Below are 17,886 nucleotides of genomic sequence, written 5' to 3' on the forward strand. Positions count from 1 at the left end.
TTAGCTGAAAAAGTAAACACAGAAGGACAGAAAAAAAATCCATTATGGTATGTAGTATTAAACACTCAAGATGCAAATATACCCCAATCACCCGGACTGTGAAATGCATTGATTGAAAGGATCAAAGCAGCATAGCAATGAACTTCAAAGTGGCTGCCACAGGGCAAAATTGTGGCTGTGGTGCCGTGAAAAATCCACAATGGCGCTTACTGCATATAACAGGAAGTTTTGTATGCTAAATGTATAAATTACCACTCACAGAAGCTGACATGCTGTTTTAGAAATGAGCATTCCAAAAAAATTAAGAAGAAAGTTACGTGACGTGTGAATTTACCATTCATAAATTAAAGCTTAAGGGCACAAAACAACCCCGGAGTCTAAAATTTGTGACAACTGCCCGCTTGTAGAATGTGAACCTGTTGCCACAAGAATTTTTTGATTAAGTGGTGTAAAATGAAGCCACAGGGGATAAAACAAACATTTCAGTGGTTTCAGTTTCTCGCTCAGCCTCACCATCAAGAACAGGGGCTTCCTCGATGTGCCACTGTGCCACCAGAGCGTTGTGGTGAGGAAGCACAGTTCAAAGCACTGGCAAGATAAATTCACAACACTCGTGACAACGACGCAGCCTATACTGCATCATCGCAGAGCCAAAATGCCGTTGATATTGCAGAGGACTATTCGACAGTCAGCGTTACTTAACGTTGCTCATAAGCAACAGTACACCACTTTGCTAGTAAAGGAGCACTGGTCAAGCACTGAAGAGAAGGCGTGGATATTATTTTTAAAAGTAGAGTGTCTGTGATATTCGCATAATATGATTGCGGCGGACCTCTGTGCGAATTAGCGGGCTTGTTTGGGAGGTGTAAAAAAAAGGTCAGAGCCTGCTGAATGGCCCTTTAAGCGAATGTAAACATACATTGCAAGGAAGTACACTTGTATACATATCACTATAAGCTATAAGAACGGCAATTAACATGCTCAATTCATGCAGCATAGGGATGTCTCACACCTTTGCAAGATTTTTACTATGGTGGCTGCATGTTTTGTGTGCCAGAAGCAGCAGGCACGTGGCTTCTATGAATTGGACCCGTTCTTTGAAGGGGAACTGCTGCTCACATCCTTGTAGCAATGCTCTTTGAGATGCTTCCTGCGATAAACAAAATGAGCACAACACAATTAGGTCTCCAAACATCCACATATGACCTACATTGCGGTCCTTTCTCTTATATTCAGCTCTAGACTAATCAATGCGCCAGCAGCATTGTCCTACATTACAGGGCATGATACTGCTTTCCCTGGCCTGTTTTTTAGATAAATAATGTTTTCACTAGGCTTGTGCGAATATTCGAGCACTTCGAATATTCGAGTGAATATTACAGTATTCGAATTCGCTTCGAAACGAATTTAAATTCTAGGAATTTCGAAGTATTCGAAATGAACGAATAGACATAAAAAACCGCATGTAACCCCTGTAAAGTGGTTTCACTGCAGTGGAGGTGTGCGATACCGTGAATACACTTTTTCAGGAGAAATCCACACTGTCGCGAAATTAACTGAACATACAGTAAAACCTAGTTTTTCTTTTGTCACTGCGACTGTGAAAAATCTAATAAGCAGGTTTTCGAATTAGCCAAATATACAAAAAGCGGGATGCAAGGAACTTTGAATCACTGGAAGTAATCAGAGATGGTCGTTTGCTGTTCTGCTAGTTTACGGCTATAAGGGTTATGTCTTCAAGCAATACCTGGTCCCAATTTTGCTGCTAAACCGGGGAAACGGCGGGCTCGCTGCTGCCAGCGCAAGGAAAAAAAAGAAAGAGGAAAAAAAAGTACGGCCTCGTGGTCAACTGAATTGCGCGCCTGCGAAAAAGACGTGCTTCGCTGCAACACAGTGGTGACCACGCGGCGCATGTCACCTGCTCCTTGCAGCGTCAGCGCGTCATGATGCGACCGTTCGCCCATTCTCTCTGGTAAAATAATTTATTAATGACCAGTGTGCCGGAATTAGCGATGTGTACTGGGTGATTGAGCTTTCGAAACTGTGTTTTCGAAGTAGGTGTTGCAGTCAAGTACATCCGTCAGCAATGCAAGTGCGCAAATTGCATGAACAACCGCCAATCGGAGGTTCGCGTACATCGCGAATTCCGTCAGACCGCCTTTTATTAATATCTCTATTTCCCCAGAAAGAATGGGTAAATCATGACGCGCTGATGTTGAGAGAAGCATGCGTCATGCTGCCCGCGTGTCACTGCTGTGTTGCAGTGAAGCACGTTTTTTCCGCAGGCGCACATTTCAGTTGACCACGAGACCGCCTTTTGTTTAGTTTTTTGCCTGCGCTGGCAGCAGCAAGGCTGGGATGCTTCACTTGTCCCTCATTAGTATCGCTACACTGCATTGCCTTGTGTCTTCTAAGGGCCATCGTTTCTACGGATTTGCGGCTAAATTGGGATCGGGGAATTGGCACATGGCAACCAATGTTTCTGAATTAACCGGGCTGGTAATGACCGCCACTTCAAATTACCAACTCAAATTACATGGCTAAATACGGGGCCAAAGAAATCCTTGGAATTATGTGGGATTTCGAAATAACAGAGTTCGAATTAATGAGGTTTTACTGTACTACCCTCACATCGATTCATCATTTTTTTAACTTTAAAGCTTGTAATTACCGGCTTATATGCTCTAAGTATAGTAAATTTTAAACGTAACATATTTTACAGGTTACCACCTGCATTCTACCGAAAGTCAAATCCTGCTATTACTCAGAGTTGCTTCCACCTCACTCTGAACCAAAAAGAATGACATATGCATATGCCTTGTTTCAACTTTAAAATATTGTGCTGGTTAGTTGGGTCATGACAAATATGCTCATTTTTCTATAAAATATGTGATACATGCTATTCCAATTCGCTTCGAAATTCGCTTCGACCAAATCACTATTCGCTTCGAATTCGCTTCGGACCTAAAATTTACCATTCGCACAAGCCTAGTTTTCACCAATAACAGAATGTAGCAGTAGTAAAGCTTCGGTTGGGGAGGGTGCAGTCGTAAAGCACGCATGCAAAGTAACAATATAAAAAAACACTGGCATAATTTCACACAAGATATAAATAATTATATTTCCTGTAATGTCAGACACCAAGAAGTGTCCTAATTGAGCAAGTCTTGACTTTCAGGTATCACAAAACAATGTCCTTAATGGTAAGTGGGATATGCAGACGGAACTCTGCTGTTGAAATTGGCTGCCTCTATTGGCTCTGTAGCAGCAAGTGCATTGCTAAAGCTACTTGAATGCACTTAACAAGCCTGTGTAATGGTATTGGCAGATGGACAGACAATACAAACTCGTTTGTTCTCACTTAGCTGCAATCACAGCAAAATGTTGCTTCAGGTAACGTTTCCTGCTATGCAGAATGCATACCAGGAAACGAACTTGGCGGCTGTGTCATACCACAGTAAACATGAATGAAATCTGCTCTAACTGCGTGAGCAGCTGGAAATTCCTAACTTATACAATCAGCTGCACCATGCACACATAACACTAGCCTCATACTAGCCTCATACCTCATACTAGCCTGTGGAATTTTACTCCTTGATGCTGCCAGCTGCATTCACTGCTTTCATTTCTAGCATGCATAGCACGTTCACAGAAAGTGGCCAATATTTGTGGGAAGCAGAATAGGTAATCTGAGGTAATCAGTAAAATTCATTGACAAGAATTCCGCACATCACTCAAGCCTGTTGTTTAGCATAAGTGATGAAAATGTGCAGTCAAATGTACACAGCAAATTCCGTTAATTTGCCTTGAAAAATTGCAGGTGATAGGCTGAAGCTTTGAGGAAACAAACCGTATACAGAAAAGTCTGTTCCAGATAAAGCAATCATGAAGGTATAAATTTTAAAGTGGACCGCTATATTCTTCAGGCGTCATGCATTGCATTTATGAAAAAGATAACATCTCTGTACAGCCATGCGTGCTGCAATTGTCATAAACCTTAACATTTTTGGCACAATGTCACTTACCAGTACCACGTTTTACAGAAAGAGAACATTTATCTTTGCAAAACTAAGCCATGTCTCCAGGCAAAATGCACTGTCCATGGTGACAAACGCATGGAATATGCTCTTCTATAGCTTAGCCGGTTTACTGGAACTAAAAAAGTCACAGTTTCGCCGCAACGGCAAAGCAATGAATGCGATAGCAACAAATTGGAGTCTAACGCGAAGAACGGAAAGCAGCTCGAAATTGCCAGCGCATCGCTCGAGCCGAAAGGACGCACGAAAAGAACGCACACAGCACGAGCGCGAACTATCATGCGTCACAGCTCGATACTTGAAGCGCACTGCTAAAACATACAGCAGGACGCACGAAACGAACGAATAGGTACACACAGGACGAGCGCGAACTAAATGTCGCAGTTGTTACTTATTTCTGTTTGAACAGCGCGCTCCTTTCGCAAACGCGGCCGCTGCAGCGAGCGAAAGACCTTCGTTTTGCGCTCCTCGCGCCATCTCGCTGGCAATGAAGAAACGCTTATACCGCCTGCCGTCTCTGAGTCCGGCCAGCGGTATAGGGTGTGTATATAACGCTCGCCGTTAGCTCTCTAGAGGATCGGCGTTTCTTGGCGTAGGGACCTCTCGCTCCGCACGGGCTGCGGAGCGAGAGGTCCCTGGTTCGATTCCGCGCTTCGGAAGCATTTTCTCAATTATTTTTCTTTGGGACGTTCATTATATATACATACTTATACATATACGGCGAATGACGGCGACGGGGACGGACAAAAATCAGCCGAGACTGTCTGTATAATTGCTATCGCAATAAAAGCTACGGTAACGCTATCTTAATTGAACTGTCTAGCAAGAGCCTTCTCGCTGCTGTTTATGTGAAGTAATTTTACCTTGGTGGAAGATCACAGGAGTAAGTGGCACGTAATAATGAGTGCACGAACACAGTAACAGGACGTGCATCCACTACCAGTTATGCCCGCTTGTGGAAACTATTGGGCTGTTCCCCCGAATAAACCAGTTGGAAATAACCCTTTTGCATGAATAAACTCAAGTTGGTTGCTGGCATACATCATGTTGTTACTCTGCATTTCCATCTCCCTTATCTAGCACTCATTGTTTCCCTTCGGCATGACTAGCTCAAAACAGGATTCTTCTTCATTAAACGGAACTTTGTACATTACCTTTATGTTGGCTACAGATGTCTATTTCTTCTGCCTTAATAAGCACCGCCTATGGCACGCTTGCCTTAGCCACCTTATGGACTGCATAGTCCGCACTCCACTGTTTGTCGTGGCGCTGCTGTTTCCTACCTGCAGTGGGTTGCAAAAAACTTAAGCATTCAAAAGAAAAAAAAAAGAAAAGCCGAAGCAGGTGTGCCAGCAGCACCTCGCCCTTTGAGAAGGGGAGAAGAGCTCTGATAAATGGCTAAAGACAAGCGTTGTTCTTCACAAGCTATTAATATGTGATGAGAAGTGGGACTTCAATGCACGGACGCATGTACTAGTGCTGATTGCAACTGAAAATTCAGCTCAAAGTACGGCTTGTCAAATTAGGTCAATGCGCATAAAGGTTAAAAATGGAACAAACCAACTGAACAACATACAGTGTCATGCTGCAGAAATTGCATTTTTGACAAATTTACGTTAGCTGTTGCTTGAAAGACGATAAGCAATGTCCAAGAATGCTAACCTAAATGCTTTTGAAGGTCACGTTACTTAATGACACATAAAATGCACGCCTAAAGAAAATATCCCTAGATACACATTACTTCTCCCACTGTACCGATTCACGATTCACCGCACAACACGGTGACTGAAGATTATTCCTTCAGAGCTCGTGCGAAAGAAATGAGTGTTGAGGCTTCAGTTTCATGAAGTTACTCTAAGTAAATTGAAAAGAGGAAACTACATTCATAAAGGCATGGCAATGGTGTGCCTGACGAAAATGTTGGCTCCTTTCAGCAAATATTAACGTATAGCAGTGCGTGCAAGCGAGCTAATTACCAAAACTATATAAAACTGCCGACTACGTTCTTGACAAACGCCATGCGCGCGAACAATCCACACGACTACAACCGCATACAGTGCCAACAAGTTATGCGATTTTATTCAGCGACAACGCTTACTGCAATAAGAACAACTCACAATGTACGAAGTCTAACGTTCAATATCACTTACCTCTTGCAAGAAAGCACGCCGGCGGCGTACACTGCAGGCTGACCGCCGGTTTTCAAGCGATGCGCCAAGCGAGGAATGGCCAAGCTACGCGTGACCGGCCGTCACCGAGCGTCAATGCATTTTTCCAGGGCCCCAGAGCGCGTCGTCGAGGAAGGGTTGCGACGCTGCTACTCACTGACGTGCGGAAACATTTGAAGGTGTTCTTCAAAACTATTCATCGCGTCCGTCGATCACACTCAGCAAAAAGGTTGCGGATATTGGAGTCGCGCGGCCGGCATCTTGTGACTATTTGCGCGGTACACCGCGTATAATAGCGAGTGCAGAGCTTGCTCTTACGTCTGTAACCACAACATACAACACACAATGTGAGGCAGCGCGGTAAAAGTCGACCACATGAACAAAAGTCGGCACGACGAAACACACACAAATGCAGAACTTTCGTGGCTAGAGAGGTTTTCTTAGTGTCGTGAGCGAGCCAGCGAGGCGGCCAGGCAGAAATAGGCCGCTCGTTGGTTGGCTCACACGCGCTGCGTTCGCCTGCGCCCTGTGGAGTTTCTCGTTGAAACCAAGCTTTGTAGTTGGGTATGAGTTCGTTGTGTACGCCACACATGGCGCTGATAAATTGAAAAGAAAGAAAGAAAACAGCCTGGAGGCTATGCGGGCAGGTTAGCTTCTTCTGAACGGCACATGCTGGCGTCATATACAGAGAGTAGAGAACAGAGATGTAGGAGAGTCGGGGTTTCAGAGCTAGTTTGATAATATTTCTTTTCACGCAGTCATGTTTGAGTACAATGACTGAAATATTCATAGAAAATTATACGGTAACATCAAGAACAAAAATACAATAAACAGTGAAAGAGATGCAAAGACAGATATTTTGGCGCAGAATGTGTGTAAACAGTGAAAGAAAATAGACAGGTGCATATCAATAAGAAAAACCATTAATTAAAAGTAAGAATCAGCGAACAGTCAAATCAAATTTATGTACACATGGGGGACTTTCCTTCATGTTTCACGCCCATTCTTGCGGGCGTACTGGATCCGTAAAAGCTCTGAATAAGAATCGATGCCTTTGCTTTGCACGACTTCTTTTGCATAGCGTGATGGAACAAGTTATCGTTTTCTTTTTAGGCATGGTGCGTTAGAGCGGCTAGAAAGATTTGCAGTTGCACGCGAGCATGCACGAAACTCTCAAGACGCAGCTCGGAATGAAATTGCAACAACCACCAAAATTCCACTGTCGGATCCAAGAGGAACAGGGTACCGGTGCCCTTACCCCCTCCTCCCTTTGATTTTCTTTAGCTTTACGGCACGGATTACACGAACAATCCGTGTACGAGATAAGGCACGACTACCACCAAGCACTCGAGAAAGAACATGACATTATATTTCAATGGCTGCCGAGTCATTGCGGAATTGTCGGCAATGATCGCGCGGATGAAGCTGCACGATCGGCTCATGACCTAGACCAGCGGACACCCATACCACTCTTGAGAACAGATGCCGCGTGGCGACTACAATCACTCGCACGCCGTATCACTCTTCTACAATGGAATACGCCGGGTTTTTCCAACGCGCGCCTGTATTCGATTGACCCGAATTTACAACTTCGTTTGCCATCCGGACTCTCAAGACGCGATGCAACTTTACTCTGCCGCATGTGGTTGGGCGTGGCATTTACGAATGCGTATTCGAGTCTCATTGGAATGGCCAGCAGTGCGGCATGCAACATTTGCGCCTGCGAGGAGACGCTTGAACACATTCTATGCCACTGCTCATCATACCAAGCTCAACGACGTAGTATGGAAGTCAAGCTCCGTCACCTGGACTCAAGACCGCTGACAGAAAAGAAGATCTTGGGACCTTGGCCTACGGTCTCGCATATGCGCAAGGCCACGAAAGCCCTCTTGTGCTTCTTGAGGACCACAGGACTTCACGAGCGCCTGTGAACTAACAGCGCGAGTTCGTGTTGTGTAGTTTCAAACTGTTCATCCATCCCTTTCATACTCTTCTTCTTTCTTCTTTACCCTTTCTTTTCTATTATTTCCCCTTCCCCCACCCCAAGTGCAGGGTAGCCAACCGAGCCAAAGCTTGGTTAACCTCCCTGTCTTTCCTCTTCGTATCTCTCTCTCTCTCTCTCTTTAGCAAAGAATATGCAGGCATGGGATTTTTTTTCCTTTCGAAATTTTTTCTATTGCTTCACTAGCTGATGGCAAAAGCACTGATGTTTTCGGAAAAGCACTGATAGGAAAAGTGTGTATGCCGCAGCGGTCACCGCGACGAGCGCGCGGGCCTTACGCTTTAGCTTTCAGTCTGCACCGTGCCATCACTTCTCAAATCAAGTGAATGTGACAAGGTGTAACATATTACTGCGTAATTCCGTCATGAACTTTTTCTGTGTGTAGCAAAGACGCCTCTGCGATTTCTATATAGTGTTCCCGCGTGCCCCTGTAGGACCAGCTGAGCGCTTTTGAAGCGTTGTTGCTGTTGTTGATTTTTTTTCGGGGGGGGGGATGCAGTATGCCCTACGGCATAACTGAAACAAGAATTTACAACTCGGCTCCCTGGACGAATTCCACGAGCGGTCACTGCTATTCGCGGATTCATTTTGGACCAACGTGCGTCCACCAGCGCTGTTGACGAGCACACGTGCAAGGTTCTGGGATTTAAACTTTACGCGAGCGAGTAATGTTGGCATTTATTAAAATAAAACATATTGATCAGACAGCGTGCACGTCGCTCGCACCGCAGGTAACACAAGTTATGCTTCCATTCACTGACATCATCTGCACATCGCATACATTTTACGAACGCCGGTTGTGTCTGCACGTGTTGGCTCAAATGTGACCCCACTTTAGATATGTACAGCCGTACTCATGAGCAATCAGAGGTTACATTTTAAGGGCCATAGTGACTAAACGCAGTTGGCAAGTGCAGGAGTGTTCATGACACTAAATGCTCAAGCGGAAAGCTACATTTCTCGCAGTTCGCTACGTCACATTCGTATCATTACACACATTACAAGTAATCGCAGAATAAGCATGAATTCACGGTTCCAGCTCATATGGGAGATCGATCGGTTCGTTTCATCGCTGCTTCAGCGGCGTTCGTCACCCTCGCTCGCATGCTTTTACCCGCGGGTGGAACATACGATGCGCGGGGGGACGTTATCGATTTGGGCTTTATACAGAACATGACGGCGACGGCAAAAACCCATCGAGTGTCCGTATAATTGCTATCGCAATAAAAAAAGATAAACCATGGAGAGCACGCGTAGTTCAACGCTCCCCAGGCTGTTCATCAACACATCGCTTCTAAAGAAAAAAGTAGACTGGTAACTAGTCGGAGAGTGTGCCCCTGGCTAATGTCAGACTCTCCCTACCCTAAAAGAAAGCAATATGTCCGTGGTATCATGTCCCTCTTCACCATATTTCCAAATAATGATAGGCATCTGTAAGTCTTACGGCTGTCTTGTTCGTGCTTCTGAAGGACAGTTTTTGCAGTCACCAGCAAGAGTTCGGGACGAGTAACAGCAACAGCAACAACAGTGAATTCATGGTGTGCTCCACTTGCAAGGACGCGTTAACATCGGGCAAGGTGCCCGTGATGAACGGAACTTTATGTCGAACCATGCGCTGCTTCGCATCCCCATTATGGTTCCCTTAGTGGAAGATGGTGTAATTTTTTTTTGTGAAATACGATAAGTTTTACAACAGAACTGTTATGGTCGAGGAGTGGGAAAGATAGAAGGGAGAGAACGACTATAGAGAGAGAGAGAGAAAGGGAGAGAAAGAGTTAGAAAGAAAGAGAGAAAAGAGAAAAAGAAAGGGCGAAAAGTTCGGTAGATCACAGGTACCGTGGGAATCGATGTTATGCGAAGCATGCGCGGGATGGTGACTGTGCCACTGTGGCCAACTTTTTCCCATTGAGCGAAACGTTACGGTGTTACGCTAGAGAAATGTGGAAGTGGTATACGCACACATATAAGTTGAAGAGCCACATATGCATTATATAACCAGTTGTTTACAGTTGCGTAACTATGCCGACAGCAAAATGGGTGTTACCAACACCAGACGCGGTAAGTTATGTAGTGCTGATATTCTTCAACACTGGATAGCGCGTATCCGAACGGCATAAAGAAGGAACACAGATGCACAGGACAGGCGTTGCTCGCAACTAAGCTTCATTCAGGAAAGTTTCCCTAGACATATGGTACGCAGCCGAGTAGCATGCGCAGGCGCACTGCATGTACAGAGCCGTCCACTTCTACCCTGAACACCGCACCGTGCGGCCGGCGCTCCGCGGAGCGCCTCTGCCGGGCGCTTCGGAAACTAGTGCGCAAGCGCAATGACAGCTGTAGGCGGGGCCCTCGCCGCGTCGTCTGCTGGAGCGCGGCCGTTCGACCGAATTGCGCCTGCTTTGCGGTGAAGCAAGCATCACCCTTGTTATATGCGTACGCGAATTGAGAAGTTGGTGCGGTTCTCGAGAAGCGCAGAGACTGGCTTTTTTGCAAGCAATCGTACAAGTAATAAACGTCGGCCCATACATGAGCAAAACTTTCAAGCGGCGCTGGCACTGCCACGACTGAGTGATTCTGTGGAACAGAAAGAGTATCCCGCAGCTCACACGACTGTTTTTGATCAGCGCAAAGTTGAGCGCCGCAAAATTTGTGATGAATATATCGTGTAAGTTCTGACATAACATCTTGGAATGTTTGAAAATTTTGATTAGTTACTAACTTGTAAACAAAAGAATGTGACTTGTCCGTTAATCTTAGAAAACTGATATTATAGCATTTATGTGTTACCAATAGCGCTGCTTTCATGTGCTACCGAATTTAACTCGCCAATATTCCACCCTATTCACTGCCTACCGGCAGCCGTGTTTCTTCGTGCTATTGATGCATAGAAATTAAGAAACGTTCTAATCAAGTTTTCAGCAGAACTTGTACGGGGCAATCAGTGCACCAAACAAGCGCCGATGACAAATTTTTACTGCTGTGAGCAGGGCGGAATAAAGCTCCATTCCTTTTTTGTCTCTGGGCGACACAAGGCCCGCTTATCGCTTCATATCTTTCTTGACTCGAAACGTTAGACCACTGCTCATGTGACCCTTCAATTCGTAGTGCCATCAAACTTTCTTTTTTTTATCGCCGCGTAATAAAGGGGCTGCATATGTTCGGTAGTACTTCATTCCAGTATTGCCTCCCGATTAAAGGGCCATGCCGAAAGTACCGGAAGACGAAAGACGACGCATCGTAGATTTATGCCTTAGAGGATATTCTCAACGTGCAATATCTGCAATGACGAACCGTCATCTTGAAACTGTCAAGCGGATCATCCAAGCGTACAGGAATGAAGGACGCAGGAATGAGAACCGCACCAACTTCCCGATTTGCGTGCGCATATCACAAGAGTGATGCTTGCTTCACCACAAAGCAGGCGCAATTCGGTCGAGCAGCCGCGCTCCAGCAGACGACGCGGCGAAGGCCCCGCCTACAGCTGTCATTGCGCTTGCGCGCAAGTTTCCGAAGCGTCCGGCAGAGGCGCTCCGCGGAGCGCCGGCCGCACGGCGCGGCGTTCAGGGTAGAAGTGGACGGCTCTGTACGTTACAATCACAATTGCATTTGTTACAGTTGCGTTACAGTTGTTATGCTTATACTTGTCCATTATGACGGAGAACGCACGCACGTTTCACAAAGCTGTATGTGTAGAAGGGGTTCTTGACAGTTCCTGAAGGAGGTCATCATCATCGTGATCAGAGACAACCAGAATCCGGACCGGACTTGTTATTGGATCCGTTCGTGATCGCTGCTGCGAGGGCTCTAAAAGTGCGAGGTATGTGCAGATGGTGGAAATCCTGGATGCCTCTTACGATGAAATGATCTATGGTGCCTCCTGTCCTGGACGTGGCAGCGAGGTCTTTTGATGCCCTGTCCACATCCAAGCTGTCTTTCACACAGTATAAGGACCAGGAATTGTTGGATCTTGATAAGTTAATGTTTATGTCACCGGTAATGATGAGGCCTGGTTCTCTCGGCAGATTTATTGTAGAGAAGCATTGACCCTGCTTTTTTGTAATCCACGTGGTCCACGTTGCGGACCACGTGGACGAGGGGCTGGTAGTTGAGCGTCTTCCAGGGGTGTTCTGTCTTCAGCTCCCTCACTTTCCTTGCGTCCACCGCGGTGGTGTAGCGGTAACGGTGCTCGGCTGCTGACCCGAAGGTCGCGGGTTCGATCCCGGCCGCGGCGGTCACGTTTCAATGAAGGCAAAATGCTAGATGCCCGTGTACTGTGCGATATCGGTGCATGTTAAAGAATACCAGATGGTCAAAACTTCCGGAGCCCTTCGCTATGGCGTCTCTGATAATGATATCGTGGTTTTGGGACATAAAACCCCAACAAATATTATTATTATCACTCTCCTTGCGTGTCAATATGCATGTTCGCTGTTACTGTGTTGGTTGAGACTCTGTGGCACATACCCGTATAACATGAACTCGGGTATGCGGGTATGTGCCACACGTGACTGAAAGAAAGGGTTTCATGATGTACGCGACTAGTGTTTTGCATTACTCATTTCATGACCAGTGAATCGTGTTCGTCATACACGGATCCCCTCCTATGCCAATTTTGGTATTGTCACGTGTCATGCGTCGGGCTGCAGCAGCATATCTCATGGCTTGCAGCTGCGGTGGTGCCGGCTGAGGAACACCCAGTGACTGTGTGATTTCCTCGCGTACAACGTCAGCAATCGACGTAACTTCGGCCTTTGCAAACGGCGCAAGCTTTCGCAGCTCCTCTCGCACGATTGCTCGGATCGTTTCGCGGAAGTCGTCGGAGCCGAGGCCATGAACAGCTGCGCTGTCTTGAAATGCGCGGCGATTGTACTGCCGGGTGCGCATCTCGAGCGTCTTCTCTATGGTCTTTGCTTCCGAGACGAATTCTTGAACTGGTGATGGGGGGTTCCGCATCAGCCCGGCGAAGAGCTCCTGTTCGACTCCTCCCATAAGAAAGCGGACCTTCTTCTCCTCGGGCATGACGGGGTCTACATGACCGAACAGCCTTCTCATCTCTTCCGTGAAGAGCGCCACGTTTTCGTTCGGCATCTGCACGCGGGTCTCGAGCAGAGCCTCAGCACGCTCTTTCCTGACGACGCTCGTGAATGTCGCGAGGAACCTGGTGCGAAAGATGTCCCACGTTGTCAGGCTTCGCTCTTGGTTCTCGAACCAGGTCCGAGCGGCGTCTTCCAAAGCGAAGTAGACATGCCGTAGCTTGTCTTCGCTGGTCCAGACATTGAAAATCACGACTCGGTCGTAGGCTTCGAGCCAGCTTTCCGGGTCTTCGAACGACGATCCGCGGAAGGTTGGCGGCTCCTTGGGCGTCCAGAGAAGGATCGGTGCGGGGGGCACAGCGTCTGTCATCGTCGTTGTGGTCGCGGTCAGGGTCTTTGGTTGCCGGGTCTTTTCAAGTAGAGGCCCGTGCTCTGGCGGTAGACCTTGATGCCTGCGGCTTGCTCGCTGCTCGGCCTTGGCGTCGACGTCTTCTTTGCGACTCGGGCTTGGTTCACGGCTTGACGTGGGCGTCTGGAACATGGACGAACAGCACCTCCACCAGATGTCACGTGGTCGTGACGTCGGCGAAGGCAGCAGTGAACACGTCCGAGATGAAACTCTTTATTTGGCCGAACTTGTGGCCGAGACACTAGAATTCAAATTACAGCAATACACTGATAGCGGCGGACAGAACGTCGACCGTCGTTCAACTCACTAGCGGTGAAGCGCGCCGGCATTTAAACATGTGCCGTCGAATATTCCAGCGTTATCGCTGGCTGTTGTGCAAATTCTAGAATAAGCTCGAGTGTGCGCGTCTTGCGCGCAATCTTAACAAAACGATCTACAATGACCGCGAAGGTTCTCGAACAATGAGGCGCGGTTCGCGCTGAGCGTTGCTGACAGTCTTTGTGGCCGAAAACCAAATACACCAAAAGTGATAAAGAAACGCACGTGGCAGTATATTACTAGTTATGGAGACGACCAGGAGAGCGCCCAGACGTAGGCGGTAAGATAAATAGGTAGATAGATAGATACGTAGATAGAAAGGGCCAAAATGCCTGACGCTCGCTAAGGAATGCTTTCCATTTAAAAATGAAACAGGGGCATGCTGGGAAAATGCCCCTCCCCCCCACGTGATAGGGAAGCGGTGAGTTTTGGGCTCTTTCCTCCATGATCGTAAGCCATGATCGCAAGCAGCATCAGCAGCGGCACGAAGAATTCCCTGTTAACTTATTCCTGAACAAAATTTCGTACTCCAGACTTCCTTTCATTCATTCGTTCATTGTTTCTCATATTGTGGTATTATTGTGCTCCTTATTCCATATCGACTAGTCATTCTTAAAATTTCGTTTATTCCTTCGGCAATTGATTTATTCCTGATTCTTTATATATATATATATATATATATATATATATATATATATATATATATATATATATATATATATATATATATATATATATATATATATATAATTATTAAATTAACCGCCGGTTTCATGGCCGATCCCCCGTAGTGGGTAAGAGCCAACAAACGGGAGCAAGCAAGCAAGCGGCACCCATGGCGGCACCCCACGCGTTAGCAGGCGCTGCGCGTGAGCTTTCATCATGGCCGGTCTGGGTGAGCGATAGACGTCTTTTTCTGTTCTCCGCTTCCCTCTTAGCAATTTTCGCTTCTTTGACGGGCAATATAGCTGCGAGCCATGGCGTCTCATGTCAGAAGACAGGCACCCCGCTATTGTTCCGATGGATATCTGTGGTTATTACTATAACTGAAGGCTACTTTATGCTCTTGCGTGAGTTACGCCTGGTGCTGAAAGATTCGAAGGTAGGCCTAGCTCCCCGCAGCCTTGCGGCATCGCGCTGGCAGGTTAGGTAAGTTGCGTGGGAAAGGCGTGCGCGTTTCTGGAATTTCCTTCGTTAATTTTGTACCGGGCCTTAAGCTCCATGCGTAGTGGCTGCTTACTTGGTCGTTGATAGGCCCAAGATGTACGGCCGCTTGTGTCCCGTTCCATCACCTTGACGCCAAAGATAACTTGCGGGAAACTTAGAGACGACCACTGTGATAACCGTGTGCCGGAAATTTCGACGCGTTACTGACGAATTTGCTGAACGATCGTTGACCAGTGGCGATCCATTGGTAATTCCCACTCCAACGTAATTCTCACTCACGCCATGCCTGCGGCTTGGCCCAAGTCATCTGGCGAACGCCACCGGCGCGTCGTTAGGCAGTTTTAGTATAGCGTACGCAAAGCTAACGTTCGTCGTGGTCGCCCGCTATATTCTGGGGGCCCGCTAGAGGACAGCGTACGACGCATGTGCAGTGGCGACAAAAGCTAAAGCAAAGCTTTGCGTACGCTATTCTAAAACTCGCTGCTAACGCAAAGCTTTGGGTACACACGCTATTTTCGTCACTCAACGGGGGACCCCGAGTGGATATGATGCATGCGCAGTGGCGAGAAACGCTAACGCAGAGCTTTGCGTACCCTATTTTAAACCTCCTTATTAGGCAGCTTTAGAATAGGGTACGCAAAAGTAGCTTTCGTTGGGTACGATACGCCATGCAGTGGCGACAAACGCTAATGCAAAGCTTTGCGTGCGCTATTATAAAACTGCCTTAGTTCAAAAATATTCTACGCAGAGATAGCGTTCGTTGGGTACAATCCGCTATTGAGCTGTCTTAGAATAAGGTACGCAGAGATGGTGTTCGTTGGGTACGATACGCTATCTAGTGGCGACAAATGCTAAGGCATCGCTTTACGTGCCCTATTTCAAAACTGCCTTAGCCAGTTCTAAGATAGGGTATGCAGAGGTAGGGTTCGTTGGGTACAATACGTTATTGTACTCGCAGACAATTTTTCTTGGCAATGAAGGGAGCGGAGCTTCTGCACATGTGCTCCTACGCCAAGTAGTCCGGTTTGGCACACGTTACGCACCGCTGCGGAAAATGATAGCTGTGCGCAATAAGCGTTTCGTATCGACGCAGACACCGCTTAGCGTTCGAGGTACACGTGAAAGGAGCGACTTTCTCAAGCGTGCAAAATTGCTAAGTGCCAACGTATCAAGTAAAATAAGCACAAATATTTCACTATAGTGTAAGCTGCGTCCTGTCTCAAACAGATAGATGTAGAATTTAAAGGAGTATTTTTTGTATCTCGCACAGAAAATACGGACACAATTGTGGGACTACATTCATTAGTGGTAGGGTTCGCGGGATTTGGCTCCGTAGCCTTCGCTTCATTGTCAAGAAAAGTTGTCCGCGAGCATAGGCAGTTTTAGAATAGAGTATGCAGACGGCGTTCGTTAGGTGCGATGCACTATTAGGCAGTTTTAGAATAGGGTGCGACGATAGCGTTCGTTGGGTATGATTTGTTATTAGGCAATATTAGAATAGGGTATGCAGGATGGCGTTCGATGGGTACGATACACTAATAATGCGATAGCTGTTAAAGAGCTCGTTTCGCAGAAATTCCGGTGTCGGCGTCGTTGGGCATGAGCGAGAAATCTTGTGCGTGACCGAAAAATTTAGCAAGATGCAAATAAAATAATAAAAAACTTCGGTTAGAGTGAGCACCGAACCCAGGCCGTCTGCGTGGCAAGCAGGTGGTCTACCACAGACCTAAGACATTGCTTAAAACTGCTTCGAAAAAAAAAAAACACTATGTGAATGTCGTGTAATGGAATCGAGACTTAAAGCACGTACTATTGCGTGGCAGAAGCGCAGAATCCTGCCAGGCGTTAAAACATGTTAATTTGCTCAACGAGAGGCTGTTTTAAAGGCCCACCCATTACACAGCCGTGTTGCCTTACGCATGCGTAGTGGGTTTTCGTTGAATCCCAAAAGGAAGATTTATGGTGTAGTGGGCCCTTAACAACTGTACTCGCAGTAGGCATTGTAGGGTAGTTTGAAACAGCCGGTGTTACGCACACATTCGTTCGTTTCCTTACGGCACGGTTGAGACATGCAACGAGAACCGAAGCGAGGCTAGCAGTTGAGAGGGCGATGCGCAAGGGCCAGTTTCGGTACGCTAATCATCTTGGCAACATCATTAACCTTGGTGATATGTTTGTCGTTGTTTGTTTTCGATATTCCATGAATTTCAAGGTTGAAGCATCTTCCCCTCCTTTACATTTCGTCAACAGCTGCACGAAGCTCAGCAATATCTGCGGTATTGCTCTTCCCTTCAATTAGTTCTACTCGTTTGTGGAGCTGCTTAAGACCACAGTCTTGCCTCTTCATAACTGTGAGAATTTCGTTGTATTTAGAAGACGTCATGAGAATAGAAGATCCAATGTTGTCACCTTTCTGCGAGAGGGTGCCCAGTGAATCAAGCTTCGTGATAATGCTGGCAAGAGCGGTTTGCACATCAAGTTCATGGCCTAATTTTTTGCACTGCCTCCACGTAGTCTTGCTGTGCTGCAAGTAGGGTACTTCCACGACTATTTTAACGAATGTTTCCTTGATTTTAACATTGCCTCAGTCACGTCAGAGCATTTGCCCGCGTGGTAAACATGATTACACTCCGCGCACTTCAAGAAACCGGTCACTGGGAGCCCCTCGTTGCAGACTAAGCATACATCATCCCGGTTAGAATCCATATTGAGAAGCCCCTTTCAAAACTGAGTTTGAAATGTCAAAACAAAA

This window comes from Rhipicephalus sanguineus, chromosome 10 (genome assembly GCF_013339695.2).
Source record: "Rhipicephalus sanguineus isolate Rsan-2018 chromosome 10, BIME_Rsan_1.4, whole genome shotgun sequence".
Classification (NCBI taxonomy): Eukaryota; Metazoa; Arthropoda; class Arachnida; order Ixodida; family Ixodidae; genus Rhipicephalus; species Rhipicephalus sanguineus.